We start from the raw sequence: 19,977 nt of genomic DNA on the forward strand, positions 1-19,977 counted from the left end.
CAAATTAATGAAATCCAAATTCTAAAAAGAGCTTCCTACACCCTCCTCATTGAACTCCCTCTAAGGTACTGGAAGCTTTTTCCCTTTGAAACAGTGCAGATCCTGATTTGACAGGTTTCATAATAAAGACTCCAAAGTCCAAAGGATGAAGAGGAAGTGGAAGGGTGTGTAAGAGGAAGGTGGCCCACCAAATGCCGGGTGTGTTCTTTCCGTCGGGAGTCTTGTGATGTTCAATCCTGGCTGTTTTCAGATCTTACTCATCTGTAATTTGTGATAAATTGAGGCACTAAATAGTGGTGCTATTCCGCATGGAAGCACTTGGGGAGTATTTGTGTATCTCAGTGATTTGGGGCACTACTGGCATTTGGGGAGGGGCTAAGAGTATTAATATCCTACAGTGCTGGAGACTGTCGCCCGAATGAAGAACTGACCTACCCCAAACATCAATAGCACCCCAATCAAGAAACACGGGGAGATGATGCAAACTGGTGTAAATATTGACAAGGCTCAATATAACTAGTTCCCGGAACTGTAAAAAGAGCCAGCAATCTCAAAACAATCAGTATCTTTATTTATTAAACCAAGCCTGAGAAGCCTTCTATAAAATCACAGAGTTGAAGTAGGTGCTAGGGGATTATAAAACTACTTTGAAAAATATACATTTGAGAAGAGTATTCTTCAAGCTGTGGGCATCTGTGATCTTTTAACCATCCCGTGCAGAGCTGATAGAGTCCTGGTTGTGAGGCAGTGCACCACCGATGAGAATCAGTACAGTATGGTTTGTTGTATTGAAACACTGGTGGGTCAAGCATCGTCAGAGGCAGGGACGTGAAAGTCTTTGCTTCCCCCAAGTACTGAAAGTCTGTTTGTTGCAGTGCACTTAACTGTACTCAATTTCAGGGACACATATCTCAAGAATTTCCCCCAGACTGGGACATTGCTAGCCCATATTGCACATGTGAATTTGAAAATGGCACCCTTCCTCCATATAGATGCAGCACGTGGCTTGGAAAGTGAAGGCCAGGGTGGTTTTCAGGCCTCATTCGTTGTGCTCCCACCCATCCCCGGCTATCTCTGTTTATTCCATCCGAAAGAATGCTGGAGACTATCCACATGGCTTTTACCCTGGAGAAAGAATGCTTGTTCAGCCTACAAATATTTATTGAGCACCTATTATATGCCAGGCTCTATTCCAGGCATTGGTATACTCCTTTACCTCTATCAAGTGGTAAATAAGATCAGCAAGGTCTCTGCCCTCTGGAAGAAAAAAGGTTCCAGGCAAGTTGCAGGAGTGTTGGCAAATTTAGCCTATTGGTTTTGTAGCTGGAATTTGCTACCTGGCTCAAGAGACTGGAAGTGAGTCCATGCCGAGCCTCCGTTTTTTATGATGTTATGATGCAGTCTTTTGCGTAGGTGAACCAATTCGGTCACTCTAAGTGTGGATGCAAAATAGCCAGTGAGTTTTAATTAGGTGAATTATAAGCCTTCTTTCAACAGAACTTCTCCCTCACACCAACAGAATTTGTCTAGATACCAGCCAGTGAGGTTCAAATCCTTTTGTGTTTTTTTGCTACATTTGTGATCTCATGCAGCTGTCTCAATGTTTCTGAGGCTTGATTTTTCAACCCTGTAAAATAAGGGTTGTGACAGTACCAACTCAGGGGCTGTTGTGGAGATTAAGCGATAAAAGTTAAATGGTTTCATGGCATTACCTAAAACACAGCTAGAACTCATAAGTATTGATGATGATGAAGATGAACTCAATAAAGATGATGATGCATATATTTCAGGGATACAAGCCATTACCTTTTCCAGTAGCAGTTTTCCTATTTTTATTGAGACTAGCAAAATTTGATAAAAAATAAAAACAGTGACCAGTAATTGTGTCACTGGAATAAATAACTGCTGTGGTCTAAAGGTAAATATTAATTTCAGACATTCAGGATCTCAAAAAAAATCTGACATATACCTTTTCTCAGAAAGCTATGGGAGGATGTGCTCCCTGAATACAAGGAAGTAAATCAGGAAAGAGAAAGACACAGGGTCCGGAAAATGGCTCCAGCACAGAAAAAAAAAGGCAAAGAGAAATCCTCAAAACAAGGCAACAGGTCTCATAAACCAGCAGAAGATGCAGTTGGTAATGGATGATTGATCTGAAGCCATTGTCAAAATCCATTATCTGGACATGGGCTGGCACAGTAAGCCACGGTCCTGCCCAGAGCCTGACCACACCTGCTCTAGAAGACAAGGTCTGTGGTCAAAAAGAAAGTAAATATCCACAGGATGAAAGACAAACCAAACTGGGCATTCTTTCTATCTGACCCAGGCTCTACCAGGGCTCATCCATCAAAGCTGTGTTTCAACTGGACTTCACTAGGTTTAGAAGGGAGTTGTTTTTTGTGTATGTTTTTTTGGGGGGTTTGGTGGTTTTTTGTTTGTTTTGTGTTGTTGTTTTTGTTTTCAGTGACCAAGGCAGAACTTGGAAATAACAGATCTTGGTCCAGGTAGCTGACCCAGGAGGCTTACATTGCTTACAAGTTGAAGCTGTAAATATTGTAGCTCATTGGGTCTCTCAGTGTGATTTCTCTCTCCCTTCTGTGGCTCTTTCCACATCATTGTCAGCTGAGAAATAGGTTATTAATATTATGGACACCTATGACTTATTTCTTATGAATTCCTGTGCTTGAAGCTGTGAAGAGTGTTAAGATGGTTTCAGATGACAAAGACCTTGCCTGAATTATGTCAGCTTTGTTGGAAAGCTCTATTATAAATACCCATAGATTTTATTTCTTAATAAATTTATTTATTTTATTTATTTAATTTTGGCTGCGTTGGGTCTTCGTTGCTGTGCGCGGGCTTTCTCTAGTTGCAGCGAGCAGGGGCTACTCTTCATTGCGGTGTGCAGGTGTCTCACTGCGGTGGATTCTCTTGTTGCAGAGCACAGGCTGTAGGCGCGTGGGCTTCAGTAGTTGTGGCGCACAGGCTTAGTTGCTCCGCGGCATGTGGGATCTTCCGGGACCAGAGCTCGAACCTGTGTCCCCTGCATTGGCAGGCGGATTCTTAACCACTGCGCCACCAGGGAAGCCCCAATACCCATAAATTTTAGATATGCACATCACCCAAGCAGCCCCTTGCCTGGGTGGCTACTCTCATAAGTTTCCCCACTGTGTGGCAGAGGGTGGCCACTGACCTTTTGTATTTGGGAATATAGAGTTTAAACTGCTGTTGGGATCCTTTCAATAGGTCCTTTCAATCTAATAAGTCCTAGATTATTAGAGGTACAAAATGTTAATCTGTGTGTTCCTGTAAAAGAAAACATTTTAAATGACATTTTAATTTACTGATAAAATTTTATAATGGCTTTGTTATAATATGGGCGACATAGATAAAACAAGATTGGCCACTAATGGATGGTTGTTGAAGCTGGGTTATGGGAACATGGAGTTTTGTTATATTATTCTGTTAATTTTTTAATATGTTTGAAAGTTTACATAAGTTTTTTTTTGTTGTTGTTAAGGAAAAAAGAAAGTCCCTCCCAAAGTTGTTAAACATTGCCCAGATAACAGAACAGCAGCTATTAAATGAGTTGGCAAAACAGGCCATGGTTGAGGTGCAGTTTGTCATTAATTAATAAGCAAACTATGTCTGACTTGTAATGAATTTTTTTTAACTTTTTATTTTATAATGGAGTATAGCCAGTTAACAATGTTGTGATAGTTTCAGGTGCAAGGCAAAGGAACTCAGCCATACATATGCCTGTATCCATTCTCCCCCAAACTCCCCTCCCATCCAGGCTGCCACATAACATTGAGCAGAGTTCCCTGTGCTATACAGTAGGTCCTTGTTGGTTACCCATTTTAAATACAGCAGTATGTACATGTCAATCCCGAACTCCCTGACTATCCCTTCCCCCCATCCTTCCCCTCTGGAAACCATAAGCCTGTTCTCATAAATCGTTCTCTAAGTCTGTGAGTCTGTTTTGTAAATAGGTTTATTTGTACCATTTCATTTTAGATTCTGCATATAAGAGACATCGTACAATATTTCTCTTTCTCTGACTTGCTTCACTCAGCATGACAGTCTCTAGGTCCACCCATATTGCTGCAAATGGCATTATTTCATTCTTTTTAATGGCTGAGTAATATTCCATTGTATATATGGTAGAACCACACCTTCTTTATCCATGACTTATAATGAATTTTAACGATGACTTTGAAGGACACCTTCAACTAGTCCTCAGTAGAAGGCCAGGTAGGAGGACTCATATCCTAGAACAGTGCTCCTCAAAATTTAGCCACTTGAAGCTCTTGTTAAAACGCAGATTTCACTCTTTCAAAGCTCAGCTGGAAAGTCACCTCCTTCGTGAAGCCCTTCTTGATTGCCCTGTTGCCCTCACCCTAGGTTGTACCCACTACACTCTGAACAGATTTCTCTCAGAGTACCTTTCCTCCTCTGCACCAGTGTGTGTATGTGAGCCCCTTGCGGCTGCACTGTTAGCCCCAGGAACTTAGCACGATGTTGAGCACATGGTTGGTAAGTAATGTATGTTTGATGAATGAATGAATGGCTCCAGAGGCCGAAATTTGTTCCTGCCTTTATCTCTGAGGATTACACTCCCTTCCCCTCTCTGTTCTGCGTTTCTGCCAAAACTTTTTTGGAAAATATCCAGGAAACCCAGGCTAATGCCAGGCGTTGCTGAGAAGTTAGCCAAGGCTTGGTTCCCAAGGATGGCTTTCCTAGCTCATCTGGAGCTCACCAGCACCCCACACACTGCAGGCCAGTGGGTCCACCTTTGGAAATTGATTTCTGTTCTCAACTAACACTCTTCAGTCCAAAGCTGTTCATCCAGAAGTATGATGCCTTCAGAGCAGGAGCCTGAATATATCTGAAATCTCCGGTTCTGCAAGTTCAGGAATTAAACCAGATTTTCCAAAACCATGCTTCTCAAACAACTGGTTCTGCCTGATATAAACAAGTTTTATCCAAAAGAAGCGGTAGGGAATACGGGGGAAAATTGAGAAGTCAAATGCTAAGTTAAGCAAAAGTGAACTGTTTCCTTTCCTTGGAGGTCTTGTGAAGCCTTTGGCCAGCCACTGTTTCCTGTGGCTCTTGGATGGTACAGTGTAGCTTGGGACATGTACTAAGCATGTTGCCTAGCATCTTTTGATCCTCAGGCTAATATGCCACAGAACACACTTTGGGAAATACTGTTCTTAATGATGCATTGGTTCTCTTTTAATGAGTTGATCCATTGTTGATATTAGAGTAATAACGCAGGGTGTTTCATCCCTAACATTCTTGCCTAAAGACCCACCTCTCTACCTTTCTTCCAACACAGTTTTTTATTTTCCTGCTCAGATCTTGTGCTTTTATTTTTTTATTGAAGTATAGTTGATTTACAATGTTTCAGGTGTACAGCAAAGTGATTCAGCTTTTTATGTATATTCTTTTTCAGATTCTTTTCCATTATAGTTTATTACAAGATATTGAATCTAGTTCCCTGTGCTATACAATAGGTCCTTGTTTATCTATTTTATATATAGTAGTGTGTATCTGTTAAATCCAAATTCCCAATTTTTCCCTTCCCCCTCTTTTTCCCCTTTGGTAACCATAAGCTTGTTTTCTATGTCTGTGAGTCTATTTCTATTTTGTGAATAAGTTCATTTGTATCATTTTTAAAAAATTCTACACATAAGTGGTATATGATATTTGTCTTTCTCTGTCTGACTTCACTTAGTATGATAATCTCTAGGTCCATCCAAGTTGCTGCAAATGGCATTATTTTTCTTTTCTATGGCTTAGTAATATTCTATTATACACACACACACACACACACACACACACACACACACACATCTTTTTTATCCATTCATCTGTCGATGGACATTTAGGTTGTTTCCATGTCTTGGCTGTTGTAAATAGTGCTGCTATGAACATTGTGGTGCATAGATCTTTTTGAATTAGAGTTTTCACCTTTTCTGGATATATGCCCAGGAGTGGGATTGCTGGATCATATGGTAGCTCTATTTTTTGTTTTTTAAGGAACCTCCATACTGTTCTCCATGATGGCTGCACCAATTTACATTCCCAGCAAGAGTGTAGGAGGGTTCCCTTTTCTCCACACCCTCTCCAGCATTTATTGTTTGTAGACTTTTTGATGATGGCCCTTCTAACTGGTGAGAGGTGATACCTCATTGTAGTTTTGATTTGCATTTCTCTAATAATTAGCAGCGTTGAGCATCTTTTCATGTGCCTGTTGGCCATCTGTATGTCTTCTTTGGAGAAATGTCTATTTAGGTCTTCTGCCCATTTTTTGACTGGGTTGTTTGGTTTCTTTGATACTGAGCCCAACACAGATATTTTTAATGTGTCCCCTAGCCAGACTTTTGCTGATGTTCTTCCTCCCTCATTATCTTTTTTTCTACAGGTAGAATTCAGATATTTGTCTTTCTGTTTCCTTTACCCTTTACCTCATGCTTTCTATTCCCCAAGCTAAAGGACACCCCCTATATTTAACTGCCTCTTCTGATAACTTCATTTGTTCTTTGTTCTGAATAATTTTGATAGTGTGCTATTGCTGTTATTATTATTACATTTGTCCATATGTATTTACTTCTCAAAACATTTTCACATGGACACAATTTCACTTGTTCCTCACAAAATTCCAGCGAGACACAGACGAAAGTGGTTCTCCCCATTTATCCATGAGGAAACAAGGCTCAGAAAGGTGACCCTAGTGGACAAAATCAAACATGACAGTCTTCACCCCCATGAAGTTTACAGTCTGGCCTCTTGAAGCATTATAATCAGATGACTATGCTTGCCCTTTGATAGGAACACAGCTTTGATGTTCTGAGAGCTTTTTCTTTTAATAGACTTGCTCCATTGGTATAAGAAACATTCATGTAATACTCTCCATCAAGCCTGGCAGAATTTCTCTCTAGTTTTTTTACTTTAGTGATAGACAGGCAAAAGGACAACTCTCACTTGTCCTTGAAGATATTTATAGAGAGAAACAGCCCAGAAGCCCAAGAAGGAGACAGATTAGCAGGAATAGATGAATGGTGATGACAAGGAAATGTGCCTTATGATCTAAAAGCTCAGTCTCTGAATTCCCAGCACTACCTTTAGGCAAAGAAACTTAGGAGCAAGCAAAATCTAAACAAGAAACCCCAGAGTCCTCTGAAAACTCAGACATTATTACTAAAAATATTTACTAAGTACCTACATCCATCAAGCTATTTTGATGGAACCTGCTATCTGGGAGTTTAGGATCTGAGACAATATTGATCTATATAAAGAGAGTTCTTACACCTGGACAGAAGTATCTCCGGCTATGTTCAGACATTGACGTAAGTTTGCACAGGTGTGTGAGTGAGTGTGTGTGTGTGAGAGAGAAACAGAGGCAGAGAGAGAGACACACACACACAGAGACAGAAAGAGAGAAAACCTTATTTACTTCCTATTAGCCAAATATCTACTAGAGATAAAGGGATGATAAAGATGAGCATGGTTTTGAAAGAGAGAATAGGTGTTTTGAAGAAAAGGGAACATGTTCTAAAATTAGGATTTCAGTATTGGCAACTCAATAGATCAAAATACTGGCAAAGTCGCAATAGCAAATAAAAAATTTAAATACCAGAAATAAACCTAGGAAACAAGCAAGATCTATACAAAGAAAGCTTCAGCAAGAGATTAAAATTTTTTTAAAAATTAACTAAATGAAGAGGCATAACGTTACGTATTAGATGTTCATCCCAGCATTAGTTATGAAATGAATTATGAAGTGAGTTAATAAACATGAATCATGGTGCCTGGCTCAGAGGAACTGCTTAATTAATGTTTGTCATTGTTGTGGTTTAAATGTGAAAAATTAAAGATGGAGATAAGATTGATTCCAACAGAAGAGATTGACTAAGTAAATTATAATACATCCATTTAGAACATAGAATATTTTATAACTGTTAGAATCATGCTTTTGAGGAATTTTTATGATGCAGGGGAATGTTTAAAGTAAAAGATCAAGTAGGGGAAAAAAGACAATATAAAGTTGTATACGCAATAAGATCACACATTCTTACACATTCTGTCCATTAAAAGTATCCACACACCTGTATGCACACACACACACACACACACATGAACATGCATGGGGGGAAAAGGCTGGAAAGCATTCCAAAATGTCTACAATGATTCTCTCTAAGTGGCAGGAATACGGACAGTGTTATAACTGTAAAGGTTAAGGGCACAAATTCTATTATCAGGTCCACCAGGGTTTGAATCCTGGCTCCCTGCTTGCTGTCATGTGACATTGATGAAGCTAATTAACCTCTGAGCCTCAGTTTCCTCATCTGCAAATTGGAAACAATATCACCTACCTCCAGACTTCCCTGGTGGTGCAGTGGTTAAGAGTACGCCTGCCAATGCAGGGGACACGGGTTCGAGCCCTGGTTCAGGAAGATTCCACATGCCGCGGAGCAACTAAGCCCGTGCGCCACAACTACTGAGCCTGTGCTCTAGAGCCCACGAGCCACAACTACTGAGCCTGCGAGCCACAACTACTGAGCCCACGTGCCACAACTACTGAAGCCTGCACGCCTAGAGCCCGTGCTCCACAACAAGAGAAGCCACCGCAATGAGAAGCCTGCGCACCGCAATGAAGAGTAGCCCCCGCTCACTGCAACTAGAGAAAGCCCGTGTGCAGCAACGAAGACCCAATGCAGCTTAATCTTCAAGATTTACAAGCAGCTCATGCAGCTCAATAACAAAAAAACAAACAACCCAATCCAAAAATGGGCAGAAGACCTAAATAGACATTTCTCCAAAGAAGATATACAGATTACCAACAGACACATGAAAGAATGCTCAACATCATTAATCATTAGAGAAATGCAAATCAAAACTACAATGAGATATCATCTCACACAGGTCAGAATGGCCATCATCACAAAATCTATAAACAATAAATGCTGGAGAGGGTGTGGAGAAAAGGGAACACTCTTGCACTGTTGGTAGGAATGTAAATTGATACGGCCACTATGGAGAACAGTATGGAGGTTCCTTAAAAAACTAAAAATAGAACTACCATACGACCCAGCAATCCCACTACTGGGCATATACCCTGAGAAAACTGTAATTCAAAAGGAGTCATGTACCAAAATGTTCATTGCAGCTCTATGTACAATAGCCAGGACATGAAAGCAACCTAAGTGTCCATCATCGGATGAATGGATAAAGAAGATGTGGCACATATATACAATGGAATATTACTCAGCCATAAAAAGAAACGAAATGGAGGTATTTGTAGTGAGGTGGATGGAGTTAGAGTCTGTCATACGGAGTGAAGTAAGTCAGAAAGAGAAAAACAAATACAGTATGCTAACACATATATATGGAATCTAAGGAAAAAAAAAAAAAAGGTCATGAAGAACCTAGTGGCAAGATGAATAAAGGCACAGACCTACTAGAGAATGGACTTGAGGATATGGGGAGGGGGAAGGGTAAGATGTGACAGGGTGAGAGAGTGGCATGGACATATATACACTACCAAATGTAAAATACATAGCTAGTGGGAAGCAGCCACATAGCACAGGGAGATCAGCTCGGTGCTTTGTGACCACCTAGAGGGGTGGGTTAGGGAGGGTGGGAGGGAGGGAGACGCAAGAGGGGAGAGATATGGGAACATATGTATATGTATAACTGATTCACTTTGTCATAAAGCAGAAACTAACACACCATTGTAAACCAATTATACTCCAATAAAGATGTTAAAAAAAAAAAGACCCAATGCAGCCAAAAATAAATAAATAAATAAATTTATTAAAAAATATATATATCACCTACCTCCAAGGGGTTGCCCTGTGAATGCAATAGGATAATATATGCAAAGTACTTGGTAAATCTTGGCTATTATAACTTCAGATTTTACTATAATAAGTTTTTACTATTTTCCAATTTTTCTATAATAAATGTTTAGACTTCATTTCTAGTCAGAAATAAGGATTTTTCTAAAGACAATAAAAATTTTCAGCAAGAAGGAAGAAGGGGTAGTGGTAGATAAGTGAATTCTTCTCCACCTTGAAGGGTGGTTCTACTTCTACATCATACGTTCTTATCAAGCTGAAATGGTCAGCTCTGTAGCTCAGTCAAGACAAATGCTATTTTATTCTGATGTTTTGTTCTAGTCTTGAAAATCTCTAAGGATAGAGAAACCACAGCTTACCACAGTTTCTGCCCAAAGGAAATGGTTAGAAAATATCAGCAGTTTTGTTGTTTTGGGTCTGATTTTACTGGGGTTTTACCTAAGCAGAAGCTCACCTCCACTAATATAAGCCCACTTTTTTTTTAAATTGAGATACAGTTGGCGTGTAATTTTGTGTAAGTTTGATGTGTACAACATTTTGATATACATTTATGTATTGCAATACGGTTGCCATCATAGCATTAGCTAACACCTCTATTATGTCATGTCATTATCGTTTCTTTTTTCATGGTGGGAATAATTAAGATCTAGTCTCTTTGATATTTAGAAGTTTAATGTTTATAATACAGTATTGTCTATAATCACAGTACTGTGATCCCCAGGACTTATTTATCTACTAGTTGCAAATCTGTACACTTAACATCTCCCCAGATCCCCAGCTTCCAGCCCCTAGTAACCACCGCTCTACTCTGTTTTTGTGACTTTGGCTTTTTTAGATTCCACATATAAGTGATATCATACAGTATTTGTCTTTGTCTGACTTATCTCACTTAACCTAATGTCCTCAAGGTCCATCCATGTTGTTGCAAATGGCAGGATTTCCTTCTTTCTCATGGCTGAATAGTATTCCATTGTATGTGTATATATATACCACATCTTTATCCATTCACCTATTGATGGTCCCTTAGGTTGCTTCCATATCTTGGCTTTTGCAAATAATGCTGCAATAAACATGGGAGTGCAGATATCTCTTCAAGATCCTGTTTTCATTTCCTTTGAATATATACGCATGGGTGGAATTGCTATATCATGTGGTAGTTCTATTTTTAACTTTTTTCAAAACCTCCATACTGCTTTCCATAGTTAAGCCCATTTGTTTGTTCTGTCTCTCACCCACTTAGAGGGCACCTGATGCTCCTGAGATGAGTTCTTCGTGCTTTTGAAGGACATGTGGTTCATAATATTTTCCCCTGAGCCACACTATCTCCTCAGTAAGGATCTACCAACAGAAGGAAATGGCAGACACCAGAGAGGATGTCTCCATCACGTCAGACGTCCCATGAACCCCCCCAAAATCTCTTCCACATCTGTGCTTGATTGTGGCAAAGTCCAAGACCCATTACCAATGAGAAGGAAAACAGAGGAGGCAGGATGTGGCAAACAGACATCTGCATGGCCAAAGACAGAGAAAGCCTGGGTCGCCAGGCTTCTCTTTCATTTACGGCCGTTCCTCGCCCCTGCCACCATGGTAGGAAGCCGACTGCGTGACACTTAGCTCTGAAGTTCAAAGAGGAAAGCTGGGAGAAGGAATTCAGACGAGGGAGGAGAGATTTAAGTCAACACAAAGAAGCATCGCTTGAGTGTGCTCGGTTCCCTTAGAGAAGGTGGCACAGGACCTGGGAAATTTTCAGCTGACATTTCTCAAGGGTAGAAAGCAGGGAACGGGGATTCTCACACATTCATTCATTCATTCATTCATTCAACAGTTTTTGTATACTTACTATGTGCCAGACACTATGGAAACCAGGTAGACAAATACAACTGACACTCTGGACATCTGTGAGCTAACAGGTTCTCGTGACTAGAAGCAGTCTACATGTTAGGTCAGCACATTAAACACTCTGCTTCCCCTCTAGAATTCTGAACCACTTAAGAAATAAAACACAGGAAACAAAACAGAGGAGTTGTTTAGAGCATGTGGCTTCAGACCCACAACCAAATGGATCTACTCTGCCCCCAAATTGGGCAGAATTGCCCAATCCTCCATGGGCAGCACAGGACAACCACAGCCTTCCCCTGCTTGTCGAATGGGACAAAGTCTCAGCTCTCTGGCAACTTCCATACGAGTCGGGGAAGACAGACCTTACACAGGTTAGCACATAAACGAGATCGTCTCAGAGTGATAAGCACTGTGAAGAGAATAAACAGGGACGTATGAGAGAAGGATTAGTGAGGGCAGGTCGTGAAGAAAACCTACTTTAGAAAGGGTGATGGGCAAAGACTAAAGGATAAGAACTAGCCAGCCATGGAGAGACCTGGGCAGAGCCAGGAGGTGCAAAGGCCCTGGGGTGGAATAAGCTTTGTGTGTTCCAGGGACATATGCTATGACATCTGTGTCATCCATTTAAAATGGATTTAACTCCCCCAGGAAGGAGTCCCAGAATAAGCCACAGGATAGAAAGGCCGGGCTCTGTTATGCAGTGGGGTGTCACACCGGAGCTCCTAACAGACCACGGCTTTGCTTTAGTCTCAAGCCAGCCTGCTCCCAGATTTAGCATCAATTATTATTTTTTTTTTTTAAAGATAGGCACTTTTATTTATTTATTTATTTATTTTTGGCTGTGTTGGGTCTTAGTTTCTGTGCGAGGGCTTTCTCTAGTTGCAGAGAGCGGGGGCCACTCTTCATCGCGGTGCGCGGGCCTCTCACTATCGCGGCCTCTCTTGTTGCGGAGCACACGCTCCAGACGCGCAAGCTCAGTAGTTGTGGCTCACGGGCCTAGTTGCTCCGCAGCATGCGTGATCTTCCCAGACCAGGGCTCGAACCCGTGTCCCCTGCGTTGTCAGGCAGATTCTCAACCACTACGCCACCAGGGAAGCCCTTAGCATCAATTCTTGGTTTACTCTTACTTCGGCCGTCATTCCAGATTAGAACAATTACTCAAGGTTAATTTGGTCCCTGAAGCATGAATCTATTTTTGTCTGGATCCCAGTTTCCCTGGGCATTAATGACCTGTGCATTTAAATGGGGCTTACATTTATACACAGTAGCCCAGGATTCACTGGTTTTTATCCCTCCCTGCTAAATCAACTCCCCACAGAATTCCTTTCCATATTTCTAGGAGATGTTTCTCCCACGCTCACACAAAAGTCTAATCTGCCGTTAACACGTGCAGGCCTGGCTGCTGCTTCCGGTGGGCTCTGGGGTAACCGCCAGGCGCCCCCATGCTGATTCTAAGCCCTGCCACCATCTCTTGCCAGATCCTGCCAGTTTCTTTGGGCTCCATCATTGATCCACTGGAGCCCTCAATGTGCAAAAGCTCTATCACTTGGTCTTGTTTCTTTAAAAACAAAGCAGTGTACAACTTAGTGGATTTTGGTATCAATATATTCCAAGGTTGTGCAATCATCACCACTACTTAATTCCAATAAATTTTTACCACCCCTGAAAGAAATCCCATTCCCATTAGCGGTCACTCCCCATCCCCTTATCCTCCCAGATCCTGGCAACCACTAATCTATTTTCTGTCTCTGTGAATTAGTTACTGTGGATATTTCATATAAATGGAATCATACATTATGTGATCTTTCATGTTTGGCTTTGTCAGGGAGGGGAAATCTTCCCGCTCTACCCCTCTTGAGCTCTTGTGGCTGGACTAATAATAAAATTGACACAAGACAGATTAACAGGAGAAAAAGAAACAAATTTTAATTTGTGCACACAGAGTTCTCTAGAAATGGGATCAAAGAAGTGGCCAAGGTAGGCAGCTTTTATACCTTTCAGACAAAGAAACAATAAATTTGTGAAGAAGCGACAGGACAAACTTAGGTTTTGGGTATTCAGTTAGTAAAGAATCTGAACAGGGTTTGGGCTTGGGCTAGTAAATTTTAAAAGAAACAAGGACATTTGAGTTGATTCCATTTGGGGGGCTGTTATAAATAATGCTGCTGTGAATATTCGTGTACAACTTTTGTGTGAACATAGGCTTTCCATTTTCTTGGGTATATACCTAGGAGTGGAATTGTCAGGTCATATAGTAACTGTGTTTAACTTTTTGAGGAACTGCCAGTTGCTTTTTTTTTTTCGAAAGCAACTGCACCATTTTACATTTCCACCAGCAATGTATGAAGCTTCCAGTTTCTCTACATCCTCAGTAATACTTGTCATTGCCTGTCTTCGTTATTCTAGCCAACCTAGTAGGTATCTTGTTGTGGTTTAGATTTGCATTTCCCTGATGATTGATGAGATTGAGCATCTTTTCATGTGCTTACTGGCTGTTTGTATATCTTATTTGGAGAAATGTTTATTCAGATTCTTTGACCATTTTTAATTGTTTGTCTTTTTATTGTTGAGTTGTAAGAGTTCTTTATATATTCTGGATACAAGCCCCTTATCAGATATCTAACTTGAAAATATTTTCTCCTCTTTTAGTGGGTGGTCTGGGCCTTGTTTCTTTCACTTGCTTTGTGACCCTTGTTGGAGGGAACTATCTGTGTGTTGCAAAGTTTTTAGCGAAACCCTTCCTCTTTTGCTTGTAGCCTTTCTCTCCTTTGGCTTGCGATGTGAACACTAGGCTGGCAGTAGATTCAAAGGCAGACGCTATGAGGGTTCAGGCTCTGTACTCAACTCCTGGGCTCAGATCCCAGCTCCATCCCTTCACCTAATTTCTCTGGGTCTAGGTTTTCCCACCTCTACAACAGGAATGTTAACTCAGACCTCTCTGCATTGTTTTCAGAATTACGTGAGATAATGCTGGGCCCTTTTATACTCATCTCAATTAAGTCTCACCACCAACCTGTGTTGTAGGTACTATTATCCCCATTTTACAAGTGAGGAAAACTGAGGTTCAGATGTATCCTTCCAAGGCTTTATTCTCCTTTGGGTTCAGCTGCTACCATATTAAAGATCCATATATCTGTTGTATAACGTCTGTAATAAAACTGGGCAGAGCACAATTCACATACACACATACAAATGTTGGGAGGGTAGGTTCCATTTAAGTGAAAAATCGTCAGTGACTCCGGCCTATGAAGTGAAGGCTAAAGAACTAAGATTCCTTCATGAGTGCTTGACCTCCAGCCAAAAATTCTTTCTTCTGGTCATTCAGACAGCAAACCCGTGTCTGCCATTCTAAGGCAGAAGCCCACCCTTCAGAACTCTGACACAGAAAGTTAGGTGACTCAGTTTACCCTTTGTTCTGCCAGTACCAAAATAACAGGTCGTCTTGGTTGGTCAGAAAGTTATGCTGGTCGATTGTTTTGTTTTGGTGTCTGTTTGCTTTGCTTGTGGATTTGTTTGGTTTTCTGACCTCATATAAGGGAATTAAAGGAACCCTAAGTGCCCTCCATTAGGGACTTGAAATGGAGTGGTGAGTAAAGAGAGACATGGTGTCTGCCCTCATGGAGCTCACGGTAACACACACTCAAGTCAATAAGCAACAGAGTCAATAACCGTGAGTCACACCAAGAGCTGTTGACCAAGAAAATGCAGAAGCCTGCAAATAAGAAAAGAGTTCATTGGGATGTTAGGAATTGCAATTCAGGAGACATAGATTCAGATGAAACTGAAAGAGTGTTCCAGGGAAGAGAAAGAGTCAGGGGCTTATAAAGGCAAAAGCCACAAGGCTGTTAAAGTTGTCTGGCAGGAATTATGATTGATTCTGACTCAAGAAAGGAAATAGCTTGTCCTGAAGGGATGGACTGACATAAGTTATTTTAGGGTAAGTGTCTGATAAGTATCTGAAGTTTCTGGAACAGCAGGCAGATGTTCTGGATGCTACATTAAGATGTAAGTGGTTGAATCTAAAGAAGAGTGGATATATGTATATGTATAACTGATTCACTGTGCTGTACACCTGAAACTAACACAATATTGTAAACCAACTACAATAAAAATTAAAATAAAATTTTAAAAAAATCACCTTCTTTGAAACCATAATTCAAAAGGAGTCATGTACCACAATGTTCATTGCGGCTCAATTTACAATAGCCAGGACATGGAAGCAACCTAAGTGTCCATCAACAGATGAATGGATAAAGAAGATGTGGCACATATATACAATGGAATATTACTCAGCCATAAAAAGAAACGAAATTGAGTTATTTGTAGTGAGGTGGATAGACCTAGAGTCTGTCATACAGAGTGAAGTAAGTCAGAAAGAGAAAAACAAATACCATATGCTAACACATATATATGGAATCTAAAAAAAAAAATGGTCATGAAGAACCTAGGGGCAAGACGGGAATAAAGACGCAGACCTACTAGAGAATGGACTTGAGGATATGGGGAGGGGGAAGGGTAAGCTGGGACAAAGTGAGAGAGTGGCATGGACATATATACACTACCAAATGTAAAATAGATAGCTAGTGGGAAGCAGCTGCATAGCACAGGGAGATCAGCTCGGTGCTTTGTGACCACCTAGAGGGGTGGGTTAGGGAGGGTGGGAGGGAGGGAGACGCAAGAGGGAAGAGATATGGGGATATATGTATATGTATAACTGATTCACTTTGTTATAAAGCAGAAACTAACACACCATTGTAAACTAATTATACTCCAATAAAGATGTTAAAAAAAAAATCACCTTCTTTGAGAAAAGGTATTATATTAACAAACAACATTAAGAATAGGGAATTATGCGTTGTTTATGTTGATTATGTCTTTGTTCTCAGAAGAATGATAATTGACCTGGATATGGTTAAACAAGTAATATTACGAAATAATTCAAATGCAAAAGAGGTAGAAAGATTAAATAAAATGCATGACTTTTAAAAAAAATAAAAAAGACATAAGTGGTCAAAGTTCAGATTCCATCCAGGCTGAGATGTGCATAAGTCACACTTTCTTAGTGGCCTTGAGAGCTCTCTTAGCAATCCCAACTCCATTTTGATTGTCCTTTTCCAGAGCTGTGAAGGAAACAGACCAGGGCTGAGTCAGAGCCTAGGTCAAGGGACCTACTTAGGATGGGGTGACCCGAGAAGGCTGCCCTGAGGAAGTTGACATGTAAGCTGAGACAGGAAGAATGAGCAGACATTGGCCACATGAGACGGGCAAGGAAGAGGGCTCCAAGCAGAGGAAGTAACCTAGGTGGGGACCAGGGCCAGGAAGGAGGCAGGGGGTGAGCAGGGAGGAGGGCTCCAGAAGAGGCTGGAGAAGCATGCCACGGGCCAGGCCTTGGAGGGCTTGGAAGGCCACAATTGAGAATGAGAATATGAGTCTCTCCCCAAGGACAAGGGGAGCCAATGATGGGAGGCCGCTCAGAGCTTCCAGCCCCATCCCCTCACATGCTTTATGCCCTCTTCTCGTAGACCATTATCAGATATAAGGAGCTTTCCAGAAAAGCCACTTTCCACTATGGTGTCACTGACTGCTAAGGCATCACCCTGCTACCTGTCCCAAGTGACAGAAATGTACCTTCTATGCCATACCAAGGAGGAAGGGGACTTAATGGTGGAACTCGTGATTTTTATTGAGGTCTTTTTTCTTAACACTGGGAAAAATCATGAAGGAGAGCAATTGGGCAAGGGGATGTGGGCTCTACCAAAGTATATATAATAGCTCATTTGTTTTCATCTTCCTCAGTTGGCATATGACATCATAATATCAATATAATAGCTCATACTTATTGGTACTGTTTCCCAACCACTGGTCTAAGCACCTACGTGTATTAATTTACTGAATCCATAATGACCAGGAAGCCAAAATAAAAAATAACTGACAATGTCTTCCATTGTTATTATTTGGTGTTTGGGGGCTAGTTTTATTTGAGGGTGAACGTGGAAATTCTGAGCACGTTTGGTGGTAGAAAAAAACAAAGAAAATGAATGAGTTTTTGTCAGGGAGATCAGTAACTCAGATGAGAGATATATTTGCCCCAGTTTTTTAATCAGTGGCCAAATTTTTATTAAATTAGAATCAAGTCAGCTATCTGGTGCTGGGTTTTCAATAATGCATTAAATCTAGCTCTTAGGTTTTGGGGGACATAATGAAGTAGTTATTGTAAGGGCTTTGTCAATGAATTTACTGTCTTTTGCTTAAGTTTGTAGCCCCTTAGCAAGTTGCCTTTGAAACATTGTTTGCTTCCCTCTCTCTGAGTCTCAGTGTTCTCATCTGTAAAATGGAGGATAAAACATTTTGCTCCCTTGAGGTTACTGTGAAGATGCAATTATATGATGCACATAAAGTGATTAGGTCAGGGCCTGGCACAGGATAAGCACTCCATAAATATTATCTATTATTTTAGCATGATAATTCATTATTGTAACTATCATAGCCCCTGGCTTCACCTCCAGTCTCATCTCATGTTCCTTCCTCTCTCTCTCCCTCCCTCCCTCCTACCACCCCATTTTTCTTACCTTAGTAATATTCTGTAATCTTGTTTATTTGCATGTTTGAATATTTATTTTCAGTCTTTACCAGAATGTAAGCTCCATGAGGGCAGGGAACAGTGCCTGGCACATAGTTGGTGCTTAATAAATAGTTTTTGAGTGAATGAATGAATGAATGGCTGTCCATCAGGATAGTGGTTCTCAACTCTTCTCAGAATGACCTGAGAAACTTTCCAAAAAATTACTGATTCTGGAGTCTTATCCCCAGAGATCCTAATTCAGGTGATCTGGGATGGGGCTTGGGCATAGGAATTTTTATGGGCATTTTTGGGACATAGGCAATTCTAAGGTACAGCCACCAATATAGGGACTATAAAAAGTATAACTTTAGAGAGTTTCAGTTCCGATCTTCACCTGGCAGCCACCCCCTAGGTGATGCTGTCTCAGCTGGTATCATCATGTGGAATGCAGCAAGAGTTCTGCTGTAAAGACCAGAGGGAATAGACAAAGCACTTTCCATATTTTCCTGGCTCAGGACAAGAGAGCAGCTGTATCATTGATGTGAAGTGTCACAAATTCCCAGAACGTTGGACCCATTGGTGTTCAACTCCAGTTATCACAATTTACGGGGTTATTCTGGGTGTCTCCTTGGAAGTGTGGATGCCGGAGATTACCTGTACCTACTGACAGGTAGCCAGGAGGCTTGGCTGCGTGGCCTCACAACACAGTCTTGCTGGTCCCTGCTGCAGCCTTCTTGAGATTGGGCATAGAGACAGTCTCCCTCATTTCTGGCTCCTGAACAACTTTCCTGCCAGGGTGTTTGCGTATCATGTGTCCATCCAGGGAAGGGACGTATAAATAAGCTTGAAATTACTAGATGCAGTGAGCATGACGTCACTAGTATTTACTACAGGAGAAAGGAACTTGCCCACTTTTCTGTCCAAGTGTGACCTTTGCTGGCTCGAGGCAGCTGACCAAGACCTGGAAGCTCTCTTTAGGTTTTGTAATGACTTATATTTTGCCAGCACAAGCCCAGGCTCACAGAAAAGGGAAAAGGCACCACTGGGGACTCTTGAGCACCTTATAAAATGTGTGAGGACAGCCCACTTGTTCTACATGCTGAGAAATGTTCCTTTGACTCGCAGTGGAAGATAAAAACTGGAAAGAATCCAAAGGTCCTTCATTTTTTTTTTTTTTAATAAATTTATTTATTTATTTATTTTTTGGCTGTGTTGGGTCTTCGTTGCTGCGCGCGGGCTTTCTCTAGTTGCGGCAAGCGGGGGCCACTCTTCGTTGCGGTGCACAGGCTTCTTATTGCGGTGGCTTCTCATTGTGGTGGCTTCTCCTGTTGCGGAGCACGGGCCCCAGGCCTGTGGGCCTCAGCGGCAAGGCTCAGTAGTTGTGGCGCACAGGCTTAGTTGCTCCACGGCATGTGGGATCTTCCCGGACCAGGGCTCAAACCCTTGTCCCCTGCATTGGCAGGTGGATTCTTAACCACTGCACCACCAGGGAAGTCCCTCTAAAGGTCCTTTTTAACATACTTTGCAGGGTGAACAGAGACAGTAAATTGCTATCTAGCACCTTAAAATAAGGGTCGTCGGTTTATGAAATTATGAGGAAGTCTCACAGCTTGGAAAGGAACTCTGGGCAATATCCAAATGCCACAAATCTAAGTTAAAAGACAATGAACATGGACATGGAGAGAGGGTGTGACTTACAAAGGGTAACACGAG

At 41.3% G+C, this 19,977-nt stretch overlaps 1 protein-coding gene and 1 long non-coding RNA gene across 2 annotated transcripts in view; one reads left to right on the top strand and one right to left on the bottom strand.

The window, feature by feature from the left end:
* The window catches only part of LOC309639554, a 192,412-nt gene extending 188,299 nt beyond the window's left edge, over nt 1–4,113 (bottom strand). The window contains exon 1 of the long non-coding RNA XR_014251734.1: nt 4,069–4,113. This is a non-coding gene — a long non-coding RNA (uncharacterized lncRNA). The remainder of the gene's footprint in view (nt 1–4,068) is intronic.
* The window catches only part of TMEM233 (transmembrane protein 233), a 41,518-nt gene that overhangs the window by 2,929 nt on the left and 18,612 nt on the right, over nt 1–19,977 (top strand). The gene's annotated exons all lie outside the window — the stretch shown is intronic.

The sequence above is a fragment of the Balaenoptera physalus genome, assembly GCF_965194825.1.
Source record: "Balaenoptera physalus genome assembly, chromosome: 12".
Taxonomy (NCBI): Eukaryota; Metazoa; Chordata; class Mammalia; order Artiodactyla; family Balaenopteridae; genus Balaenoptera; species Balaenoptera physalus.